At 37.9% G+C, this 27,673-nt stretch overlaps 1 protein-coding gene across 1 annotated transcript in view; it reads right to left on the bottom strand.

Moving 5' to 3' along the window:
- HYDIN (HYDIN axonemal central pair apparatus protein) overlaps positions 1 to 27,673 on the bottom strand; it is a 6,673,197-nt gene that overhangs the window by 6,388,846 nt on the left and 256,678 nt on the right. The window lies entirely within an intron of this gene.

Raw genomic sequence — 27,673 nt, 5'->3', positions numbered from 1 at the left:
GAGAAGTGTCTGTTTGTGAGATTAAACACCGCTCCAGTTTGTATGTTATGTCCATCTATTGGTAATATGCTCTTGCTATGCTCCTGGTGATCATGCCTCTGCCTCTGTATGGGAACCGGTTCTGTCCAGTGTTCCCTCTCCCCCTCCCTCTCGAAAAACCTCTCCCTCTCGGTGCCAGCTGAGGTGTTAAGTCTGCTTGCTGGCCATTCATTTGGTGTGGTAATAAAAAAGGCTGTTGTAATTCATTTGCAAAGTCATCTGCAACTTCTACCTGCTGAAACCTTGGGGGAGGAGGAGGGGTGCGAGGTGCTTCAAACCTGTTATTAGCTGGAGCTACGAATCTTTGAACAGGTCTGACTGTTGGTTCACTTTGCTGCTCAGGGGGAGGGTGAAATTGAGGTGGGTTTCTGTTGAAACCTTGGTTGAAAGTGGTGTTAGTGACAAATCTTTGCTGATTATTAAAACCTTGCTGACCATTGAACCTTCTCACATAATTCCCATGATTATTAAAACCTTGCTGACCATTGAACCTTCTCACATAATTCCCATGATTATTAAAACCTTGCTGACCATTGAACCTTCTCACATAATTCTCATGATTAAGTCTATAAGCAGTTTGATCCTTGTACTGCTGCAGGTCCCTATTCAGTTTTTGCCTCTTTCTGTGTGTCAGTGTGGCCACATGTCTAGTAAGTCTGGGCGAAATGCCATCGTACAGATGCCTAAAGTAGTCAAAGTCATGATGTGACAACACAGATCTGTGCAGAGCCTCAATTTCTTTTTAACAGTATCCAGTCTGCCAATATTGTGTGTGATTAGAAGTTTTAATCCAGCCATGCCAGTATCATGGTACAGTTTAATTAATTCAGCATAAATAGCGCATTGTCTCGTGATACCATTTGGGAACTTATAGAACCGTAATCCTTGTGGGATAATATTGAAGTGGATACAGGATGACAAAAAATGGTTGTCATATTCAATGTTCTTGAATAACATAATTTTGCGCTCCAACTCATGGATAAGGGACTTGCAGTGCCCATTGTGACCGTGATTAGGTAGACCAATATCCTCATTTGCGTTTTGCAATCCATCCAAACCAATATTTAGAAATGGATTATTATTGGTGATGTTTAAAAAAGACATGACATTCGCCGAAGTATGTATCTGTGGCTGTTGTGGCGTCTGTATGTCAACCTCTTCAGCGTCAGTATTACTCTGTGGGTCCTGGTCAGTCCTGGGTGCATTTTGCGAATCATCATTACTTCTACCACTGAATAAGCTAGGGCTGAAACCCCTAGCATCCCTTTGAATATTGTTGCATCTGTAAAATAAACTCTGCGCTCTGCTCATCGTGTTATTAAATTCTTCCATAAGTAAATCATAGTCCGTAGCGTGCACCGGTACGTTGCTCGAAGTTTGGCTACTTGAGCCAGGTTCGACTGCAGGTGTGTCCTCCATGTTACTTGTCAGCCAATAACAAATATAACTGAAAACTGACTAAAAAAGAAGTATTCTAGTACATTAAACTCTAAACTTCTATACGAAAGAAACAGAAATAAAAAAATAAAAAAACAAAACTAACTGAAAGGATTCACACTGAAGCCAAACTGTTGATTAGCGCTTTCATCCTTTAATGTGTGTAAGGACTTCTTCAGATCTAACAAATAAAACTCAGAAACAGTTTAAATAGGGTGCACTTCTACGTCATAAAGTAATTAAAACAGCTTGGTGAAAAAAAACTAAGAAACAGACCAATAGTAAACCTTAAAAGAAACAGCCAATGTACATACTACATTTTTCTGTAACTGTAAAGCATTAGTAGTATAAAAAGATGCATGAAAACAGGCAATGAAAAGTAATTAGTAGTGTTGAATAAACCAGTCACTACATTGCTTTAACAACCAGTAACTAAGAACAAGTTCAAAACAATCAGCCAATGTACATATTGCCTTTTTCTGTTAATACAAAGCATCAATAGGGTAAAAAAGCATGCACAAAATAACTACTCAAAAATAATTTGTAGTGTAGAGTGAACTAATCACAACATTGCTTGAACAACAAATAACTAAGAAGCAGCTCCAAATTGAACAAATGAGCTATAGTTGTAGTCCGTATAATATGTAATGAGGGCAAGTATAGTTTTTTTTAAAAAATAAAAATTAAACACAGTGCAATGGAAAAACACAAACAAAAAAATCACATGCATATTTCATTCATGAAAGCCATCGCAGTGCACATTTAACATTAATGCTCTCATTCAGACCAAGTCCATTTTCAGCGTCAAGTAATAGTTGCCAGCGGAGTTCCTTGAGCTCTAGAAATGTATCACAATCACCGAAAAATTGCTGTATGTGTTCCAAAATAATAAACTTAAAACCTGTAAAGTTAACACAAGCAATGCTATGCTTCCTAGCGCATTACTACTGTCTTGCTGTCTGATAGCACTTAAATGTTCTTTAATCCGGTCGGAAAGCCGTCTGATCGTTTTGCCAACATAAAAAGAGCTGCAGGTATTACAGATACCTGCGTATACCACAAATTTCGTGTGGCAATCAAAATGATGTTTAAACACAATTTTTATGCCACAATGTTGGAATGTATAACAAGTTCCTGTTAAAATGTGTGGACAAACTACGTATATATATATATATGTACATATATATATATATATATATATATATATATATATACATATTATATATATATATATATATATATATACATATATACATATATATACATATATACATATATACACATATGCATATGGATAATGCATTACCCTTTGCCAGAAGTGCACCAGGAGTCCAGGCAGGGGGAAGAGGGAAGGTTGTGCGAATAAAGGATGAGATGGGCAACACACATGGGACGTTATGGTAACATAACGTCTTTATGTGATGTCAGTCTCATCTTTATTCTCACTTATGGGACCGCGTCCCTAGCAACAGAACTGTTGGGTGTCTCAAGGGAGTATATTCCTCGGGACCATAGAACCAAAGGCTGCTCTACTCATGGAGGCCAAATCTATTTTGTAATGATTGATGAAAGTATGAGGATTAGTCCAAGTAGCTGCTGTACATATATTGTCCAGAGGTAGTCTAGCTTGAAAGGCTGCAGAAGTGGCAACAGCTCTAGTAAAGTGGGCTTAAATGCTGTGTGGAAGGGTGCTGTTATTGGAATTGTAAATGTAGGATATACACAATGTCAACCATTTGGATAATGTGACCTTGGACACTGGGTAGCCTTTCTTTGCATCTAAGAATGAAACAAAAAGTTGGTCTGACTTTCTGGATTCTGCAGTCCTATGTAAGTAAAAACATAGTTGCCTATGAACATCAAGTAGGTATAAGGAATATTCTCCTTTATTCTGAAAATTGGAAAAGAGAACCGGTAGGTCAATTGACTGATGAGTATTCACTGAATCCACCTTGGGGAGAAAGGATGGATTGGTGCGTAACGACACCCTATTTTTGTGGAAGGTAAGACATGGAGGCTTTATGGGCAAGGGTTGTATTTCTGATACCCTTCTAGCAGAAGTAATTGCTACTAAGAAAAGGGTTTTCCATGAAAGGTACTTCATATCCCAAGAGGCAGAAGTTTCAAATAGAGGATGTATGATGTTTGTTAAAATGAGGTTTAGATCCCAGGTAGGAATTGGTTGTTTTAGAAGGGGCCTTAACATGATAGTGCCTTTCAAAATGGCTTTACAAAGTCTATGAGCCATAACTGGACGGTCATTATCTCCTATGTGAAAATTTGAGATTGCCACCATTTGCACTTTTACTGTGGCTGCTGCTGCTCCAGCATTTAAAATATCTGGCAAAAATTTAAAGAATGATATGAACTGGTGCTGTAAAGGGATCTATGTTCTTGTTATTTCGCCCATATTGCAAATTTTTTCCACTTGCTTTTATAAAGTTTTCGAGTGGACAATTTATGAGACAATAAAATGATATGTTTTACTGCTGAGGATAGGGATGGAAACCCAGCAATTAAGGAACTGAAACAGCTAAGCTGTTAATTTCAAATTGTTTATGCTGGGATGAAGCATTCCCACTGGATGTGTAAGAAGGTCTGGAACTGGGTCCAGGAACCAGAGTTCATCCCAGAGATAAGGCTGAAGAAAGGGAAATCAGACCTGATGAGGCCAGAAGGGGGAAATGAGGATGATGGCTGTCTCCAACAAACTTGCTTTCTGTAGTAGCTTTGGGATTAGTGGAATGGGGAAATGCATAAAGAAGTCCCATGGACCAATCGTGAGCAAGTGCATCCCTTGGTGAGTCCCACACTGGAGGGATTAGGGTGAAGTAGTTATTGCATTTGGCATTATCGGGTGATGCAAAGAGGTTACAGCAAGGCTGACCCCATTTGTGGAACACCACATCCGCTATTTTCTGGTTGAGCGACCACTCGTGTGGCCATAAAATGGCTCTGCTTAACTTGTTTGCAATCACTCTGGACTTCCCCGGGATGTGCATTGCTATAGAAAGTTAGTTGGAGATTATCACCCAAAGTCAGACCCTGAGAGCTTCTCGACAAAGTGGGTAAGGACTTGGTTTCTCCTTGCTTGTTGATGTACCATACCACTGACATATTGTCGGTCTGGATTGCAATTGTTCCTGAGGGAAGAGAGTCCTGAAATGCTTGCAATGCTAAAAGCACTGCTCTCATCTCTAGGCCATTTATATTCTGGTAAGCCTCATGATCTTGCCGGATACCTTAAACTGTCTTCCCCATAAAATTTCTCCCCACCCTATCTGGGAAGCATCCGTGGTCACCGTGGCTCGAGGCTGAGGGGGAATAAAGGAGCAGCCCTGAATAACTGACTGTGAGTGGAGCCACCACTGTAGGTCTTTCTTGCAGGTTTTTGGTTATTATCTTGTGAGACATAGGAAGTTCCAAAATTGACCATTGAGAAAATGGCATCCGTTGGAGTACTCTCACATGGAGTTGAGCCACAGGAACTAGAATGATGGAAGCAGCCATGTTTCCTAGTACCCATAGAACTAGTTTTGCGGTGGCTTTGGATTTTTTTATGAGTGTGTTGACTAGATAACAGAGATCTTGTACTCTCTGAAGAGAGTCTTGTTATCTGAGCTGTCATATCTATTTCTGCTCCTATGACTTTTAAAGACTATGATGGCTGTAGCACAGATTTTTCATAACTTATTCTAAAGTCTAGAAAGGAGCAGAGTTGAAGGACATGATCTCTTGAATGAATCAATTGATGCCTGGTCAGAGTGTATCGAGCCAGTAGTCCAGGTATGGGAATACGCTGATCCCCTAGCATCTCAAGTGAGTTGCCAATACTGCCATACATTTGGTGAAAACTCTGAGGGCTGTAGTGAGACGAAAGGGCAGACCTTGAAACTGGAAGTGACTGGCTCCTAGCCGGAAGTGTAAGAACCTCCTGGACCATCTGTCCATTTTGATGTGGTAGTACGCATCTTTGAGGTCTATAGAGCACACCCAGTTGTCTTTTTCCAAGAAGGGAAGTATCAACTGCAGTGTTACCATCTGGAACCTTGCCTTTTTTACTGATTTGTTTAGTGTGCTGAGATCCAGAATGGTCTCCAGTCCCCTGTTTTCTTTGGAACTCAAAAGATTCTGGAGTAGGTTCCAAACCCTTTCTGGTCTGCGGGGACTTCTTGGATGACTCTTTTGTTTAGCAACTTTTGAAACTTCTATAGTTGTTTGCTCCTTTTGACTGGGTGGAACATCTGGAACAACTTTGTTTTCGGGAATGGGAAGGGAGGAAGGGATGATATATCCTCTGGATATTATGTCCTGCACCCATTTGCTGTTTGCTATGTTTTGCCAGGTTTCTCAGTGCAGGGATAAATGCCCCCCAACTGTCTCCAGAGGGGAAAAATCGGGCACTCCTTCAGTAGTGCTGGAAAGGACTCTCAAAGAAAGATTCCCTGGAGCCTTGGTTCTGTGGACACCCCTGCAGCGAAAGCAGTGTCTCCCATTGTTGTTCTCCCTTGCGGAAACTTTCACTTTGTGTGGCTTGATAAGACCTCTGAGACTTTCTGAACCACATTTTTCCACTACCTTTTTGCCCCTTGGGAAAGGGTTTGGTAGGGAGTAGAGAAACATAATCCAATACCAGACAAGGTCCTACCTTCTTGTTCACACCTGTTGAGCATTTTCTTCACTTTTGACCCAAAGAGAGATGAGCCATCAAAGGGAGTGTTAATGAAGGAAGACTTGGAGGGCTCCATGAAGTTGCAAAGGAGCATCCAAGCCTGTCTCCAGAGAGAGATATCTCAGCCTGCTGCCCTACTCATTCCATCTGCTATGTAAGAAATCAACCTTATGAAAGAACTGACTACTGAATTTAAGGTCATGAGCTAAGCATTGACTTTTTCTATCACTGCATTGGCTACTGCTCCTTGAAGGGAGTCTGATAATTCTTTAATCAGGTCCCTCTGAAGTCTTGTAAAGTGAGATAGGAAATTCAGAGACAGTAAGTTACAGGTTGCTGATGTGAAGACACACTTGCTATATCTATCCATTGTCCTAGAAGCTTTATTAGGAGGATGGATAGAGGCACTCATTTCAGAGAATTCCTTCCTGGTGGCCACCACCATGACTATGGTATCAACTCCTATGCCTTTTGAAAGGAAATGTTTATTTTGGGGACAATAATTTATTGATTTGGCCTCCTAAGAGTTGGATCTATTGTGTCTGGGATCTCCCAAAACATTCGACAGACAAGGTTGATAAGCTTATCGAAAGGTGGAGTCACCCAAGAAGTTGAAGGGTGAGACTCAAAGGCTTTCAGGAATATTGACTCCTCAGCAGTAGGGGGAAGAGGACTGCAATTCACCTCTCTGTTTTAATGATTATGGGGACCCTTCTGCCTCATTGAGGTCAGTATCAGATGTAATAGACTCTTCCGGAGAGTCCAGATGTTTCCTCTTACATGTCCTCTTCTGAGGGACCTCTTCAGTGGGATACTCTGGAGAGGTTTCAGAAGAAGGGGCAATATGCTGAGGTATGCCCTGAGTCCTAGTGTCTCTGCGGACCTATGGAGAGGGTGTATGAGACAATGAAGGCACCTGACATGAGCAGGGAGGAAGAGCTGATGAAAGTTGAGTCTCAGACTGTGAAGAAGTCAAGGGCCTCCTTATTGCCTCAAAAGCAGACCCCTTTCTTGTCCATAGTGGTCCTCCGATCAGACAGATTAGTTGTTGGAGCCAAAGGCCCCTCCAAAATGGAAGAAGGAAGCTCCAACACAGAGATAGGAGCCGAGCTCACCCAAGCCAAGGCCTCCGGAGATGAAACTGGCTCCAAAGAAATCCCGCAAGGTCTCTGTGGAGCCGACTGGAGAGTGTTGGCTCCTAGAGATCTCTTGCTCCAAAGGCAAAGAAATGCTTGGGGCAGATGTCGGAACTGGGGAGGTTAGAAGTCCTGGAACTGACACCAACACAACCTGGATGTCAGAATCTTCTGGCTCCAAAGCATGAGGATGGATCAGAGAAGGAACTGCGGCAAGAGAAGGGGTTTTTATCAGCACCGATACCTTTGGGTTTGGATCCACAAGAATTCTGGCCAATGCAGGTGTCTTCAAAAGTCTTCATAAAAGAACAATAAACTTGTAAGTAGATATAACTGGTGAAACCAAAGGTAAAACCACCATTAGCTTTAATAGGACCAATGACTAACACAAAACACAACTGACTTAGTGCTTTCACCCAACTAGGGCAGAGTCTCTGAAGATGCCCTAGTTGGGTGAAAGCGATAAGTCAGTTGTGTTTTGTGTTAGTCATTGGTCCTAATAAAGCTGATGGTGGTTTTACCTTTGGTTTCTCCAGTCTTCAAAAGTCTCTCTATGACCCTGTCCAAGTCTTCATCTGATATACTCCTGATGGATAAGGAAGGAGATCTTGAAGGGGCCAAGATCAGAGAAAGCAATTGGGAGGAAATCTTTTCCAGTGAGGGTGATTGGCTCCTATATTTCTGCGCCGATTAAGTCTATTTTGGCTGTGGAGATCCCTGCTCCAAGAGAATACTGGAGCCTGGAGTGGATGTCAGTTCCAAAGAAGATTTTTGGATCTCAAGGAGCTTTTGGATCCTTCAGTTTCAGAGTGGCTGCTTCAGCTCCGACGAGGATCTCGGCTCCATTGAAGGTCTTTGTGAAGTTTTCTCAGGTTTTTTGACAGATATAGTCTAAGAGAAAGGCATTTTCAAGAGGCCTTTCAATATCAACTTATTTTTATGCTCCATCAGAGCCTGATGATTGAAATTATGGCAGATGGAGGAAGACTTTCATAAGTGAATGGCTCCTAAACAGTATATGCACAAAGTGTGCAAATCGCTAAGGGGCATTTTCTTACTACATTTCAAGCACTTTTTAAAACCCAATGGCTTGTTATCCTTTTGAGACACTATGAAAGAAAATAGATGATACACAATCACACAGGCAACTTTAAGTCCTCTAACTTAAACGGACTTAAAACAGTTTCGCACACTGACAAAAAATAATTTTTAAGAATGAAATATTTAGGTTTTAATGTAGGTTTAAAAGGTCTAAAGGGAAGAGGAATGTCCTCTAACTTAAACAGATGTTCCTAAAAACACCCTCTAACTTAAATGGACATTTAGCGACAAGGAAGCGCTAAAAGGGAGAAAAAACCTACAAAAAACAGACAGTAATAAAATAAATAGTGTATATATATATATATATATATATATATATATATATATATATATATGTAAAACGTAAATGTTTTTTTTGAACTACACATACACGGAAGCGCTTTTTGATGTTAATGGATGTGTGTTCGATGTTTTTGGATTCGGATATATGCTCAGTCGAGCATATATCCTAGATCCATATATATATATATATATATATATATATATATATATATATATATATATATATATAGATATATAGAGTTCCTCTTCATATGACTGAAACTACAAAAGCCTGAAACTTCAAAAGCCTGGAAACAAAAGCATGGAAAGTCAAAAGCCTGAACACACAAAAAAATACATATACTGACTTTAAACAACAGAAACCATATTAATTTCCACTTAGTATAAGCAGTGTAATGAAGTGCAATCCTGGAGTTGATATATTTAAGAAGCAAGGTGTATGTGTGTGCGCTTATACTTAGTGGAAATGAATATTGTTTCTGTTGTTTAAAGTCAGTATATGCATTTTTTGTAGTTTCAGGCTTTTGTTTTCAGGCTTATGTTAATTCAGTCATATGAAGGGGAACCATATATATATATATATATATATATATATATATATATATATATATATACATATATATGTATATATATATATATATATATATATATATATATATATATATACATACACACATATATACATACATATATATATATATATATATATATATATATACATATATATATATATATATATATATATATATATATATTGGGTAAAAGTATGCAATATAACTATTAGAAAGAATACTTAGCCCAGAGCTACGACTAAAAGAACCTCTTCACTGCTCAGCAAATGCGATCTGAGGTAATTGGGGGGAGGAATTATGGGTAAAGAATAGCCCACGAGCTTTGCTGAAAGTCTCAATCTGGAAAATTGGCCAAGACGGATCCGACACATTGGATCTGACCCACAAGTGAGAATAAAGACGAGATTGACAACATCACATCCTTAGTTTATTTTCTGTGACAAAATTCCAGCTCCTTGATATAAGGAAATTTCACCTGCAAAAGCTAGGGAATTTACTTACCTTTTAAGAAAGACCATGTCTGAAACACTCAGTGAATTGTCAATATACGGGAAGATATGTAATTTAAGAAACACATGTCTGGTTGTGATAGGTTATACCTGTGTAATCAGGGTAACAGAAATAATAGTAAGACTATGTCACAGTCCGTGTGGGTGTCAATGACATGAGATATATTTCTCTGGACTATACGAAGAGAAATATGATGGAGTTCTCAGACTGTATGCTGTAAGCAGGTTTGAGCCTAGCATTTAGCAGCATTCTATATTTGCCATATGATGATACCACTATATAAACAAAAGATGATTGATTAACAATTGGCTTAGCCACTGGTATAATGCTAAAGGGGTCCAACATTTGTCAGCTTAGGAGGACATGATTGATAGACCATGTTGCTTTGCCAAGGATGGTCTCGACCTGTCCCAAACAGGTTTTCGGATATTGGCAAAAACATTATCCACCCCTATAGTGCCTTTTTTAGGAAATGCCAATCTGATAAACCTTCCAAACATAGTAAGCTCTTTTCAAGATAACATAAAGGTGTAACTGCTCAATACTAGGAGCCTCAATGAGAAGCTCCACTCCCTGGAAGCAGTCCTCACCTTGGAGAGTGTTGACATCTGAGCAGTTACTCAGATATGGTTAAAAGGCACAGAAGGCACCCTGGCAATGCAAAGCCTTCCATACATTTAGACCACTTATTACCACACAAGAAGGAACAAGAGGTGGAGGTTTATCAATCTACATAAAAAGTAAGCAGACCTCAAGATTAGTATAACAATACAACACATTTTAGCTATGCCATGTCTAACCAACCTTAAGTAAAGTTCCATACCTTAACCTTGCTAGCAATAGAGCCCCTGTCTATGACCCAGGATAACCACAGCATGTAAACGAATGCATTTGATTCATTAACCATTCAGCCCAACACAATACTCATGGGTGATTTCAACTCTTCCTCCATAAACTGGGATACATACATGACGACTAACATGCAGGCTCAAAGATTTCTAGATTTTGTGAATGTAAACACCCTAGTCTGTACACCTACTAGGGGTGCAAAATATCTTGGATTTGATCATCACAAATATGAGGGAATATTGCAAACCCCCTTGTGTATTATCATCACTGGTCAGATCATATCACAAAGCAGTCACCCTTAAAATAAATCCAAAATCCCAGCAAACCCCAGAACCTTTAAAAACTCTTCCAAAGTTAACTACCTCCTATTAAGTGATGGCATAGCTAAATTCCAAGCCTTCCAAAACTTGCAGAACACTGTGGCCTTTGCAGAAGTGTTTAGAGAAACTGTACACAAGCATATAAGTAACTGAAACAGCAGTAACAAACTGAAAAACCTTAGACAAACTCCAAAAACATGTCCCCTTGGTGGAACCCCAGTATAAATAGGTAAGTCAATAAAAGTAAAGAAAGTCCTGTCTAAAAATAGGAAGAGATATGTCCAACAAAAAATCAATCTCAACAGGAAACTCAGGAGACTAATGAAGTCCATAAAATCCAACACTGAGGCAAAAACAGCCTCTCATGCAGCCTAAAGGGAAACACCCAGCAGTGTGTTTAACTAATAGAAAATAGAACTCCTATACAGAACCAGAGGATACAGGTGGCTGATAAATATAACTCCAAATCCACCCTTATCTTCTCCAATTACCCCCCCCTAGAAAATACCCTCTACCATTTTTACCACATCTATCACTAAAGAACAGGTCATCACTGCACACTTCAAAGTTAAAAACACTGCATCCTCCCATAGTTACCTTTCAGAAAATACCCTCTATTATTTCTCCCTCAGTATCACTAAGGAACATGATGTCCTCACTGTAACTCCAGAGCTAAAAACACTGCATCAGTAGGTCCTGATAATATCTCAGGATTTCCCTGAAATAGCTTGAAACACAGCCTGTTAGGCCCACAAGAATCTCTATTCAACCAAAGCCTCTATCTTTATGGAATGGAGGACTTTAACAGACAGACCTCTACTCAAAAGGGTAACTATTACCAGACTCAAAAGTTTGACTAGCCTTATATGCAAGGCCTAATAAAGCATTATCGTGGAACTGATAAAGACAAAGGAAATCTTCAAACACGAGACCCATCCCAGTTCAGTTTCGGCAAGGGCACATCTGCCTACTAAATCTGGTGGGCTTCTTCAAAAATGTCACTAGAGCCATGCATGAGGGAAATATGATGCATACTGCCCATCTTACACTGGCAAAGGGATCTGACAATACCTCATTCAATTACTACATACAAATTTACAAATTTGGGCATAAATTCCTATGTCATCCGATGGCTAGCCAAATGGCTCACAGATAGGACACACAAAATTAGGGTGAGGGAAATCTACCTCCACCAAGTGGCCTGTTACGAGTGTTGTCTTGCATGGTTCAGCACTGGGACCTCTCCTGTTTTGAATATACTTTTCTGAAGTCAAGGCAAGTGTAGACACGGCCTTTGGCTAACCACACTTGCTGATAACTGCAAGAGGGTGCAATCACTGAATTCTCCACGGATACAGATATCCTCCAGGAGGGTCGGCCACAGATAAATAACTGGCGCCAGTGCTATGGCCTTAAACTCAATGCAAAATATGCATAATTATAACCTTCTGGAAGGCTACCATCCCTGCAAATTACAACACTGATAACACTCCCTAAGAGCTTGACCCAGTGGTAAGGGATTTGGGAACTCAAGTTGAGAGCAACCTAAAGTTTGAGCACCATGGTGGTGAGAAAATCCTTGTATGTGGCACAACTTATAAATAAGGGCATTGCATTCACATTGAAGGAGATCATGGTGCCATGATACACAGTCCTCATTAGACTAATAATAGACTACAATGAATCCTTCAGCATATACCTGATGAGGCATTTACAATAGCTGGAGCAGATGCAGAGATTCCTCACTAAAATAATAAAGGGTGTAAATAACATGCCCTATGAGGACTGCCTCAAAGCCCTGTCCCTATGCTACGTCTCCTATAGACTACTGAGGGATGATCTATGCCTAACCTACAAGAAATTCTGTGAACCAGCTCTGATGGATCTGCCACACATTTACAAAACATTTACTTCCCTAAGCATATTCATACACAACTTGAACCAATGGATGGGAGATCACAAACTGATCCCTGGCTTGTCACCTGTATCGCATATGGACAGGGGCAGTTTGTAGATGCCCTAAGGAGCAGGCATATATGAAAGCCATTCTAGTCTGTGGGCATTGACAACTGGGAAAATTTAGGCATGAATGGTTAGGCTTAAAATTGTTTTAAGGCCATTAGCCCACTAATTTCCTATGAATCTTAACTGACAGGAAAAGTAAATTAATTAAACTTTTTTTTAGGAAACTCTTATTAGTGGAAAAGGCTTATACATTTCACAACGGGTTAGGATGTTTCTCAGACATTTATCAGGACCCATTGATGGTTTTTAGCTTTGGAGACTGCAGTGACGACTTGTTCCTTAGTGATAGTTGGGGAAGAAATGGTTGAGGGTATTTTCTGGGAGCTAAATGTGAGAGGATGCAGCACTTTTAGCTTTGAAGAGTGTAGTGATGACTTGTTCTTTAGTGATTGATGTGGTAGAAATGATAGAGGATATTTTACTGATGCAAGGGTTATGGGTGAAGGATAGGAGGCAATTTTCATCATGGAAACATGGTTTTCTGGTAATGACCAACCAATGGTTCTGCCTAGTTTTCTGGAGTACCATGCTTGTAGGAATTCTAAGTGAATGGTGGTTCAATTTATGTCAAAGGTAGCTTGCCCTCAGTACCTATTTATAAGGATTTGTAAAAGGGATTTTAGGTGTGAGTATAAAAACAGGCAAACATCTATGTAAAGGTGCCTAGTTCTACAGAGCTCACTCAATGGACAGAATAAAAGAAAAGAAGAATTACATCAAGAATTTGCACACATTTCTATTGACTATGAAGTAATAGCTAGTGATTTAAAATGCCCCAGCTGCAGGCAGGATTTTCAAAAGAAAATAGCAAATGTCCTTTGGGTAAGTTAGTGGAAATCATTAGAAATTGTGGATATAATCAAGTGGTAAGCAAACCAATAAGGAAAGCAAACATCTTGGATGCAGTTTGGGAGAAGAATAATATTGATCTTGAAATCTGTGATTTATTGCCTGAATTAAACAGTTCTGATCATTTCAAAGTTTCTTGAAATATTATGTGAAATGGATTGAAAGGTTATTCCTTGTATTTAAGAGGTAGTAGGGACTTCCATAAAGTTGACAATGTGGGAATTAAAAATGAATTAAAATCTTTGGACTGGGAAAATCATTTGCTGCACAAATTTGTAACTGAATTATGGAATATATATATCTATAAATATACACACACACACACACACACACACTTTTTTTTTTTACAAACTTGTAAGTAATCTAGTACATAAATATGTCCCAATGGTAGCTGGTTATTTGACTGTTAGGAAACGCACTTGGTGGTCATACAAACTAGAAAAAGCAAAAAGGAAGAAGGATCACTATTAGGATATCTTTAGAAGAGACCACCTCAAGTAAACAAAGCCAGATATATAATGGCAAGGCAGAGTTTTAAGAAATAGATCCCGGCCAGTAGATTATCATATGAAAAAAAGTCTGGTGACTCATTCAACTGACAATAAGAAAGCTTCATTTAAACATTTCAGAAATTATGAGTGCAAAAATCTGACATTTCAATAGAATAAAATGGGGAGCAGTTTTGGTCACGAACAAAAGAATTTGCGGATTTTACAAGTACTTCTAATACTTATGATATTAATCTACTCTATGGACAAGGACCTGCTTTTGTGATCAATCAGACTATGTTATTAAAAACATTAAAATCTATTAAACCTACTCTGCAGCTGGACCCAATGGTGTAAATGAATAATTTTCATCAAATATGGTTGTGTTTACACTTAATAGTTCCTTATATCAGTTTCAAAAATCCTTAAATGATGGATTTGTTCCACCATGCAGGGAAGAAGCTATTGTTGTGCCGATACATATCTAGGCAAATGCTCTGAATGTATTTTTGCGTGATTATATTGCACAGACTGGCCTGTATGGGCTCGATATTAAACATGGTTTTCTGGAAGGTAGATCTTGTTTACCCAATTTGGTTAGCTATTATTAAGTGGTCTGGGAAACCTTGGATCAAGGACTCTCAGCTGATGTGGCACACTTGGACCTTGCAAAAGCATTTGACTCCATTCCTCACGATCAAATACTGGCTATAATGAAAGTGACTAATTTTAAATGTTATTTTATTAAATGGGTGAGGGAATGGCTGAAAGCTAAAAGTTGTAGGGTTAGAATAAAGGGTGCTTCTTCCGATAATAAGAGTTAAAGTGGGAGTGCTTCAGGGGGTCAGTTTTGGGGTCTTATTTTTTCTCTATTTTCATGACTGATTTTCTATCTAGTGGTAACATTTGGGTTGGTAAATTTGCTGATGTCACTAAAGTAGGTGCTACAGTGACATCAGCGCAAGATCAAGTCAGCTAACAAAATTTTTAGAATGCTTTACAGCACTGCTCTGAAACAAGATGGATTGATTTTAATACTAACAAAATAAAAATTGTTCGATTTATTTCTAACAATGTTAACTACCCTTAAGTTTTGAGCAGTACTATCTTGAAAAGTGTGAGCACTATAAGAGACTTAAGGATATTAACTGACTGTGGCCTTACCTTTGAAGACAAATCTATGAGCTTTTATTAGGAGATGCTACTCAATAATAAAAGACCTTTGCTCAGTAGTTAAGTAGGGATATGTCTATCTTAATTATTCTCTACAAGTCAAGTGTCAGGCCTTATTTTGAATACTGTGCTTTATGTTGTTCTTATGACTCAAGTGAAACTGTTAGAAATATTCAGAAGTGCTGTAAGAAGCAGACTGCACAACTTATGGGTTTGGACTATATAACTAGATCATTACGACTTCATTTTATGTTAATTATCGCTTGATAAGGGTCGATTTAATCCTGATGTACTGGTGTGTACATAATAACAGAAAGGCTGTGAACTTAGGAGCTGAAAAAAATCACAGATGACTGACACTAGAAACAATGATTTTGTAAAGATTCCAAGTTTTAATACTAAATTAAAAAAAGATCTTTTCATTGTTGAGCAGGTTTATATTAAAATGTGTTGCTATTTAGAATAAGGTATGCCAGTAATTTAATGACTTTCAAGAAACAACTGGATAAATCAGTAGGTAACTGGGTTTATAATTCTACTCTTATGTGGCAAGCTTTTTGAATTCCTAAAATAGAGTATTAAAGATATAGTCTAAAGGGGTGAAACGACCTTTGGCTCGTGCATAAAAGTGCTTGAATGTATCTTTATGCATGCAAACACTTTCATCCAAACGATGGCAGTTTCACTCTGGTTTATAAATAAAATTACTTTAAAAATTGCTTCAGAGCGAAGTCTAAACATTATCACTTGTGTTTATAGCACTAATATTAGTGGGCATGAAGAAAGTGCGTATGTCACTTCGGGTTTCTGCACTAATTATGCTGAATTAGGGTTGGTAAGTAATTGTGTATTATGTTATATAATTGACAATCTGTTAAATTAACATTTTGACAAAAAAAATAATGGGTAGCTTTTTTTAAACAGATACTGAAATACTGAAACTAATGAAGTCAGCATACAAAAATGGAGAATATGTAATTGAGATTGAGCCAATGTAGATAAATGTGTCACAAACCAATACCTAAAATCAACTAAAGTTACTATCAATACTGCAGAAAAAACACCTACTTTAGAAAACTGTAATCAGTGCATTTAGGACAGCAACAATTTTCTAAACCATCCTATAACAGACAAGTGAAGTGACTTTTTAACCTTCACATTTTACCATTAACATTTATGATTTGTGATGTTACCACACAACCTATACACAATACAGTCACTGCAACAAAATATGCCTGTTCTAAAATTATAATTTATAGGAAGAGATCTTACAAAATAACAACTTCCCTGTATTTAGGGGCCATTTAGGAATTAAAGGTTTTAATATCCCAATTAACCTAAACATTTCCCAATTTTTCTTAATCACATTAATAAACTGCATAGAAAAAGTGCTGTATTTTAAAAGCAACATATTCTATATACTTCCACTCTCTATCGTGCCTAATATTGATAACATCAGGCTTATCAGCCTTAGCTATAAAGCCACTTCTTCCTTTGATTTCTGCAAAACATGGGACTTGTAACATCTTAGATAAGTCTCAAACATCTTCCAATTATTTATTACTGGATACAGCTCGCTTTGGGATGAAAAATTGTGCAATTTCAACATAAAGAAAATAATTAGCATATGTTTCTTTCTTTAAAATTCACAGCATTTCATTGCTTACCTTACTAAATATAAGATGAAACCCAAAAAACATCAACTTAGTCATCAGAAAATCTTGAAATACATGTTATTCTCCAAATGTCTGCATTTAAACCTTGATCAAAATCAATACCCTTACATTTTTCACCATTACACAACTAAACTCAGCCATATATCTGAGGTATAGGCCTACTTTATTCTAAACAAAATCAATCCCATAAATGTAATGCTTCTCAAAAACTGCCATAAAAATACTTGCATAAGTTGGAGCAAGACAGGCTCCCTGCTGCTGGTCCAACCTACCACAAAAAACATTTCCAGTTCTGAAACTATTACATGTAAAGTAATACTGCAAAAGACAAATAACACTTGAAAAGGGGCTCTCGCCTAAAAATCTAATCACCAAGCTTTAATACTATAATGCTACGAGTGTTTAACATATCCATAAATAACCTATTAAATTTCTGTTTTTCACCTTTGTTACTTCTTGTTTTTAATACCGTTACTAAATTATCACTTATGACATAGGCATACATATTACACAGGAAACAAAACAAAACATATTAACTGATATTTTTTTACATACATACATGTAAATACTTCAAGCATTAATGCCCTTCTAGCCTGCTAATATACCAAAAACAGCTGTTCCCATGATATGTGTCCAGGCTGTTCTTAAAAATATTCTAAACTGCTACTCCTTGCTATAATGTAGTTTGGTAGTCTGTTCCATGCATCATCTGCTCTCTCAGAGAACCAATTAGTACACTTCTCATTCCTACAAGAATCTTCTACATAGGTTGTCTGATGATTCTCTACAATTTGATAATCCCAAACATTCCAAGAGATAGTTGTCTCTAAAGGCCCTATATATCTGAGTAAGATCTCTTCTTCAATATCTGTAAGAGATATTGTACAATTTCAGATATTTTAGTTTTTTTATAATAACTTAAATTTTCACATCCGTGTACGTTCTTCATATATTTCTGCTGTACTCTTTCCAGTTTAGTCATGCTTGTTTTCTTAGATGGTTTCCATATTTAAGTTTGGATCTAATATAATTAAGAAACAATGACCATCATTTCTGATTTCCTAGACTTTATAAATCATTTTATACAATCTGTATTTCACTATTATTTACCAAGTCACTGATATGGTTAGAAAAAATTCAAAGCTGATCTCCCCATATACCCAAATCCTTAAATTAATCAACAGCTTCAATCACTGTGTGCTGTACTAAATATTCACCTTTCAATTTATGTTTCCCAAATCTCATATGCTTAGTTTTTTATGTATTTATCAGTATATTATTCTCCTGTGCCCACATGGTCAGTTTAGACAGGGTATTTTGTAGACATGCTCTATGTGTAGCACATGTAATCAGTTTACCTAGTTTTGCGTCATCTGAATACAGACTGTAAAACACCTCAGATGAAAAAGACACACCTGAAAGATACAATATAAAAAAGCAAGTGCCAAGGACAGAGTCCTGTGGGACATCCCGGCTGTAACCAAGAATTTCACCTGTCTGATTGCTGTATGATACTTGCGATATCCTATTTGTAAGCCTTGCAGCTATCCATCTTATCAACAGTAAATCAATACCTAGTTATTCTAATTTATTGATCAGTGTCTTGTGTACAACCCTGTCAAATGCAGAAGTTAAGTTTATATAAATTACATCACAGCACGATTTTTCATTTACAGATATATTGTTATAGAACATCATGTTGCAGGTGGTAATAGATCTATTTTCAACATAAGCATGCTGATGCATGGTTTTAAGTCTCAGCCTTTCCAGTCCTGACAATAACCTCTTCCCATCCCAGATAAAATTCTTCTATTCTTTATTAATTACTATCCACAACTTCTCCTCTGGTTTATATAAATATGCCTAACCTGTGTATAAAATGAAGGAGACTAAAAACATTTCACTGACTGTTTCTTGCTATCCATATCCATAAAAGAGCTTCCACTTTCTCAACTTTTATATTATCTTTTGTTTAGTCTCTTCCCACATCTCCATAGTCCCAAAACAGAATCCTTTTTAATCCATACGCCTAAGTACTTAATTTTATCATGTCCCCATAAATATGGATATTGCTGAAACAATGTGTGTGTGGGTACATAGTTTACAAAGATTCAAAGAAACGTTATTGTCATTTAGGACCACACAAGTGCAGCCTAAATTAAATTACAAATGTCAGCTCACGAGAGAAATGCAGTGCAAATAACACAGATATAGAGAGAATAGCATAAGAAAGAAAATAACACGTATGACATGCAAGAGGTAGTTCACATTACATAAACACACTCAATACCCATTATCCAATGATAAGTAATAAGTAAATACCCACCACCAAATTCCTTCACTGTTAAGATACAGAATAAATAGAGATTAGTGAATAGCAGCTGTTTAGTTACCATGCTGAACTTGTTAACCTTGGATGTGACTCAGTATAGCCATCATATTGCATAATAGTAATACTGGAGGTAATTGCTCAGAGCAGCAGGATTAAATGAAAAAAAAAAAAGAGGCTTCAATGTATCTGGTATTATGGCTGCTGGTGTCCAAGTTAATAAGTCTTACAGCTGTAGGATATGAACTGTTTCTGAATCTGGTAATCCTGCAGCAGAAGCTGTAGCACCTCCTTCTAGAAGCAAGTTGTGAGAACCAGTTGTGGGCCAGATGGGTCAAATCAGCTAGTATTTTGTATGTTCTCTTTCTTGTTCTTGTAAAGAAAATCTCCTGAATAGAAGGGAGGTTTGTGCCCAAGATTTCCTCAGCTACCCTTACTACCCCGTGAAATTTCTTCTTTTCAGCAACTGTGCAGTTGCAGAACCAAGCTATGAAGTTGCTAGTGAGGATGTTCTCGATAGCTTCCCTGCAAAAAGTAGTAAGAGCAGACAGTGGCAGCCTGGCCTTTTTGAGCTTTCTCAGGAGCTGAAGCCTCTGTTGAGCCTTCTTGACTATATGGTTGGTATTAACAGCCCTGGAGAGGTTGTCTGAAATGTGAAGCTTACAAGACAATACAACTATTGTCTTGACAATACATTGTTTTGACAGCTAAGGCAAGGCAATACAGCTGTAGTCTGTTTTATCTTCATTAATTTTGTATTCCAAAAAAAGACTTGAAACTATCTCAGAATTTTCCACAACCCCGAAATGTCCTTTTCTGGTTTTGTCAATTATGAAATATCATCTGCAAATAAAGCCAGTTTTTCTTGACTACCATATCAATTATATCCTTGAATTTCAGATTCCCTTATTTTCTTCGCCAGTGGTTCTAAATATAATGCAAACAATAAAGGGGAAAAAGGACATCCCTGTCTGGTTCCTCTGGTCAAACAGAACGTATGAGACAGCAGTCCTCCCCGTACTTTAATTTTTGCTTCTGATCCTTCACATATCCTCCTAATCAACTGTATAATTTTTATCAGAGAATGCAGATGCTTCCATTGTCCTAAACATAAAATCCCAGCTTACTTTCTCAAATTGTTTCTCGACATCAGGACCCACCAACAACAGTGGCATTCTCTTGCATTCTGCTTCCCTCTGAATCATCATTGTTCTATTAATGTTGTCAAATATTTGCCTCCTCTCCAAAAATCCACACTGATCCATATCTGTCAATTTTGGCATCATCACTTTTGCTATTTTTTTAGCAATTACAGACATGAACACATTAGAATCATAGTTTAGAATTAAAGTGGGCACAGAGGTTCATAGATTTTTACTAGGCTAACTGACCATTTGGGTCATTTTAGCCTAGCCAATTACTCCATGTGAGAGTCAAACCCTGCACCTTGTGTCTGTAAGGTAGACACTTTAACCACTATGCCAACATCCCTCCCACATATAAAGCTGGATCTGATTGGTCTTTACCATGTTTAGATATTACAACCACCACCTCTTTCTTCCAGGATGCTGGTGCGTCTCCTCCTTTTAAAATACGGTTAAAAACAAACTTCAAAGCTTTATCACTTTCTTCCCTCCTAGCTTCTAAACCTCCACAGGAATACCATCTATTCTTGTGGAGTTCCTGTAGGTTGCTTATACATTACCATTTTTGTCTCATCCCCTCCTATCCTAATTGTTAGTAATTGAGCCTCATTTGCCTCTAACCTTGGCATATTTAATTCTTCCATAAACATTTCCATTTGTACTTGTTCTTGATTTTCACACTTCTCTGCTTTATATACATTTTTCATAAAATTTCTGAAATATTTCTAATACCTCTACAGGATCTCTGCTTATTTTTCTCGTTGTTATTGGTTCCCTAAGTTTGGTAACAACCCTTTCTGCTGCATGAGATATTGTGCTACAAGTTTTTGTACTCTGAAGTTATCATCAAAAAACAGCTGCTTAACAGCAATCATTCTAAACTCATGCATATTATCAAGGTAGTCTCTTATTTTCTCAGCACTCTTTAATTGTGCCTCTTCTTGTTCTGTGAGATCCCCTATTCTTCAATACTTTAACCTTTGTCAGTCCCTCTAAATAATTCTTGTTACTTCTTAACCACATCTGTTTTTATTTTCTTTCCACTCTATTTTTAAACTCAACTTTAATTTTATCACACTCTCTAGCTATCTTTTCAGAAGAATCTCTATCTTTTCTAATAGCTCCCAAATAATTTCTACTACCCATTCCTTAAATTCCTCTTTTTAACAGATAGGTGGGGAAGTACCAGTGTCTCACTTTTTATTTCATTACCCTGCATTTTTATTATAGTAATTATTGGTGCATGAGCTGAAAGAGTTATTAGATGAGTATCAAAACTTTCAATTAAATGCACATGTTCCTGTGAAATATAACTTCTGTCTAGCCTACCCCAGTTTTTTTTTTACCTTGGGGAAATTATGTCCAAACTCCTACTACTGAATAAATGTCTTCTATACCAAATATATCCCAGTTTTTTTTTTTTTTTTACCTTGGGGAAATTCTGTCCAAACTCCTACTACTGAATAAATGTCTTCTATACCAAATATTTTCATAAATGTCTTTCTTCCCTATTTTGTTATATTTTCCCTTCTAGGCCCTCCAGATACAGCCTCACTATTGCAAATCAAATTCTAGTCCCCACCTATAAGCAATATTTCTTACAGAAAGTTGATTATTTCTCCCAGAATTTTATTAAGCTACACTGTAGCAGTTTTAGGTGGAATATAATCCTTCTATTTGCCAGTAGCCTATAATTACCACAAATCTACATTTATTTCTTTCTTGTTCCATCACTATTGGAGATATCCTCTTGCAATTAATGTAAGTACTCCCCTTTTTCATTGCTTCAGATATTCCTCTGAGTTGCATTCTGAAGTCCTTTAACAAATTCATATGCTTGTTTTTTCTTCCAAATGTGTCTATTTGTACTCTGCATTTTTAATACAGCTCACTACTCTTTTTAATTTTGTATGCAAACTACGGTGGTGGTGCTGCGGTAGCGTTGTCGCCTCACAGTAAGACCTTGTCCTGTTTGATTCTCAGCTAGAGCGTCTTCTGTGTGGAGACATGCATGAATGGGCGTACCTTCGTTGAAGGTTGTGTGTCAGGGCCGGCAACTCGGCAAGTAAAAATCTACTGCCAATCATTAGCGGACCGGAGTTCCGCTGTGGCGACCCCTAACCGGGAAAAGCCAAAAGACACAACAACAATAACAACAACAACAACAATATGTCTCTGAAACCATTCACATTTAAAGTTATGGAAAATGTCATTATGATAAGAAGTTATTCCCACTGGTTATGTAAAACAGCTTTTTAATGTATAGTTTCAGCTTTTGTGTTACATGCATATACTAATGTTTGGCAGGATGAACTTTTACACAGTTGTTTCTTGACATAATCCATTTGAATCTATGTCATATGCATTTGAACATATGTCATATCCATTTGAACCTATGTCACATCTTGCAAAACTTCTTGTTTTAATGAATATCCTCAAACAAACAAATGCACCTCCAGAACACCATCCTAATATGAACAATTGTCCCAGACTGACAGCCACACTCAAAGGCTTGAATTAATCTACAACGAAGGTTATTCATGCAAGGAGTACTTATTATAACTGTTGTCTGTTTTTTTTTGTCATTTTTCCTTTACCAAGAAAAACTTGAATGCTTTCAGAAGTCATCTCCTAGCCATTAAAATAAGAAAGCATTCTGTTTTTTTCTCCTTACTAGACTGTTTCCTTAGAAACATGAGAACCATGAGAACCACCTACACCATTGCATTCCACTACACATATTGCAATGTAAACATTTAAGTGCTAGTATTCCTTTATTTGTTTGCTTCCCCTTAAAACTTGTTATTAAATCAAGAGAAGGGCCTTAATCCAATCATTACCCTATGCAAAAATAAGAACAGGCATATACATTTTGTTTATAACAACATACACTTTTGGCCAGGCTTTCGTCACTTTTTACACTGCAGTGCTTACATCTCTTAAAACTGAAGAAAAAATAGGTTCAGCTGTTTATTTTGCTATCCATATTATACACAAAATCATCTAAAAAAGCTTTACATTATATCTTGCAATTAATGCCATGTATCACAAAAATGCTGTTAACAAAATTTTGTTTTGCATACAGTTAACTCTTTCCTTCCTCTTGCCTTCTCTTAAATCTTCATAGATTTCATAGATTAGTAGTAGGCTAACTGCCCTTGTAGACCATTTTAAGCCTAGCCAATTACCTTATGTGAGAATCAAACTCTGTAGCTTGTATCTGTAAGGTAAATACCTTAACCATTATGCCAACCTCCCACGTCCATTAATGACAAGAAGTAAGGCCTATGCTTTGGGATTCCCTACAAGTTTAACAAAGTGAAAAAAAGTCCAATATTTCCATATTTTCTGGTTCTGTCACACTTCACAAGTGTAATTAATGTTTCATAATCCCACATTTATTCATCAGTATCTGAGTTTTCTTCCTGTTGATCATCATCTCCCAAATCCATCCACTGATTCATGTCCAATGTACTCCTGGTTCTTCTAGTCCACTCTTGTGCTTTTTTTCTCTTTGAAGCATTTTCCTTTGGGACACTGGAAAAGGTTTCACTAGCATAGTCTCTCTATAGGCTTTATTATCTGAAGGTTAAGAAGAGGTATCCCCCTTCTGTTTGACAACTCAGTTTTTGTTGGACAAACTTTTGTATTTCCTCCTTATGCTGTGTATCAAAGAATGATATTAACCCTCCAGGAATAAATATTCTTAAAACAGCTGGATACAGCAGCTTGAAACTCACACCTGCTCCTCAGCATTCCCTGACTGCTGGAATAAATTTACTCACTGTACACCAGGCAGAAGAGGAGTAATCATTTTCCACAAATACTCTACTGTCTCCTACTTTTAGTCCTTTGTCCTTCTGCCACAGTGTTGCCAGAATCAACTCTTTCCACTGGCAGAATTGCACCTTTACTGTTAAAGGAGGATACACACAATGTGCCCTTTCACTTATCAGCTGCTGCTGTGGAATACCAGCCCAGTTGCTTATTTGTGCTTTCATAAAATTAATTAATTCTGTTTCTTCCAGTTTCTCTGGTACAGCAGAAAATCTCAGGTTTTTCCTATGTGCTCTGTCCTCTAATTCTACATTTTTTTAAACATCTCTTCTCGAGGAGTCTCATACTCAAACAGTCTTTTCTTCATGTCGACCCCTGTTTTTTTGCAGTTTTATCAGCTTATCTGAAATATCTATTTAAAGTTTCTTCCATTTTTTCCAGCTTTTTGTTATCTGAGTTTACATACTCCTTCATAATAAGTGTTAAGCACATTTGAATTATTTCTCCTCTAGATTACTGGAAGTCATTTGAGGGCAGCCCCTGTGATGCAGCAGTTAGCATTGCCACCTCATAGCAAGATGGTCTCCTGTTTGATCCTTGGCTGGGGTGCCTTCTGTGTGGAGTCTGCATGTCCTCCTTGTGGTCGTGTGGGTTTCCTCCAGGTGCTCCGGTTTCCTCCCACATCACAAAGATATGCTGTAGGTGGATTGGACACTCTAAATTGTCCCTAGGCATGAGTGTGTGCATGTGTGTGCCTTCTCTGGAAGGTTGGGCGCCGGGCTGGCAACTTGACATCGTAAAACTCCACTGCCAATCATGAGCGGACAGGTGATCTGCTGTGGCGACCCCTAGCCGAAAAAAGATTAATGGAAGTCATGTCTTGTACCAAAGCTGAGTTTCTGTTTTCACACTGGGTGAGCTGAAATTAAGCAGTTACTCCATGTGCACCCATCTTGCAAGTCCCAGTGGCAGGATTATTAATAAAGGACTTGGTGAACTTAAGGTCCTCCTAACTTAACATTTATATATCCAATATAATCCTTACAGATATGGCTGGTCAGGGTGATGAGTCTATGATTACCAAGGTCTGCTGAAGCCTCAACTTTGTGCAAGGGAATACCTGTTGTCCTCCACTGATCTGGTTCTGGTGCAATACCTGTTTGAGGATGATCATGAACAGCCTCTAAATGGGGTCTGACAAGTTATGATTCCCGATGACAAGTAGGCAGCCAGGTATATTGTCCAGCTGCATAGTAGTGTTCTTAGCCTGAAATGGCACATTCAAGTCTTGTGCTTGTAAGATCTAAAAGGGGGGGGGGTTGTACATGACAGTATATTTTCTGAGAATACTTGAAGGAGCAATGAGTGAAGTAATACCATTCACAATTAGCTCTGCACAGTGATGGGCATTGTTTCTGAGGTGTCTAACAAAGTTAAAGAATGCTTTGCGGTTATCCTTCACTTGGGTGGCCATTTTTACATCATGTCTGGCTTTGGTTATTTTGATAAGGATCTAGAGTTGAAAAATCAACTGTCAAGATTCTGCTCCAGGACTCCATGTAAGGAATCCTGGAAGATGAATGACTTTTTTTCCTTTTCCTTGGACAGGAATGTTTCTATATTATTTTCCACTCCTTCCACTGATATCCAGGGTACTTCTGAAGATTCAGAAAAAAATCCCCAAGATCAATGTGGTGATTCCCTTCTTACCCATGCAACCATGGTTCTCCCTTATTTTGAAAATAGCCAGGGGCAATTACAGCAAGCTTGCTTACAGACTGGATCTACTCATACAAAAAACAATGGTATTTGACACATCCTGACATAAATTATCTTCAACTGACTGCCTTGATGATAGGGTCTTAATTCCCTTTAGGCATCTGTTTATGGCGGATGTGCAGTATGTATTAACAGAGGCAAGAAAGACTGCTACTAAAAAATCCTTTGTTAGTAAATGGAAAAGATTTTCTAGTTTGTTTAAACAACATAACCAACATCCAATCAGAGATACCTGTTCAATGGTTTTACAGTATTTGTGTTTGTTAGTATCCTTTCTTACACCTCCATCAAGGTTCAATTCTTATGAAGGTTAAGAAGATGGGACACGCTGTGTCAAAACAGACTCCTTCCATATATATTTGTCTAATGCCATTACCTTTGTTATATTCACCACAATGAAACTATTCCAGGCAGGGTTCAAAGCCCACTCTACCAGGGCTGGATTCTAGAAGTGTTCTAGAAACTACAACTTGGCCCTCTGTACATACTTTTACAAAGCACTATAAGCTTGATTCCTTCTCTAGGTCTAAATTAAACTTTGCTAGGACCATTTTCCAGGGACTTCTGGACCCTTCCCCTTCCACAAATGTAGTAAACTAGGGCAATCTACCCATATAGCTAAGGTTACATAGTACAACCGTGTAAGCTTACTGTAACAGTAGATGTTTAAATTATCACTACTGCAGTAGGGACTCCCACATCCCCCCATCTCCCCTTGTTTTTTACTGTGTTGAGTTCTCCTGGGTGTGAACGTTTATTTTTTGTTGTTCCTAGCATAGTCTTTTCAGGGCTCAACCTCCTCCTCTCTGTTGGCATGAAAGCTCTGAAGGGCTTGGCACCCAAACCTGTCAGCTCAGCTCAAGCTTGACTGAATGTTTGGGTGTGTGAAAGGTCCTGAAGCTTTGGAAGCTGTCCGGATGTTACACCCCTTGCAGCCCATATAGTTAAGGCTACTGCAGCAGTTATCATTCAAGTATCCATTATTATGGTAAGTTTATTTATAGAGTTGCACTTGACATCATCACAGTCATTGAATAAATGCATGTCAGTATACCAGGTGATACAAGAAACAGTCATGGGGGAGTATTTCAGTATCCTATGTGTAAAACGTCATTGTGCAAGTGTATTGCAGTGTACCACATGATACAAGAGACAATTACTGGATGAGTGTATTTCAGTGCAGTCATGATATTGCCTTCAGTGAACTTGTACTACTAAATGTGGAGAGAACTGTGCTACTTAACTTGTCTATTACTCAGCAGTCACTTGTACTGACTTTCTAACATAACATATCCTAATTAAGGAGAATTAAAGTAACTCTTATGGAAACAATAGTTCCTCAAACACTTCTAGGCAATCCACTACTTTTCAAGTAACACATGCAAAAAAACACAGAAACTGAATGTTTAAAAGGTGAAACCAAATTTTTAAACTCCAGTGCCCATTTTCAACCCAAAACCCCAGAGTAAATTTATTCTAATGCTTTGCTTTTGTCACCAGCTTCAGAAGATATT

This window comes from Protopterus annectens, chromosome 8.part0 (genome assembly GCF_019279795.1).
Source record: "Protopterus annectens isolate FY-2018-M chromosome 8.part0, PAN1.0, whole genome shotgun sequence".
In the NCBI taxonomy this organism is placed as follows: domain Eukaryota; kingdom Metazoa; phylum Chordata; order Ceratodontiformes; family Protopteridae; genus Protopterus; species Protopterus annectens.
Note: the sequence above shows the minus strand (reverse complement) of the source record. Positions and strands in the feature narration are given on the sequence as shown.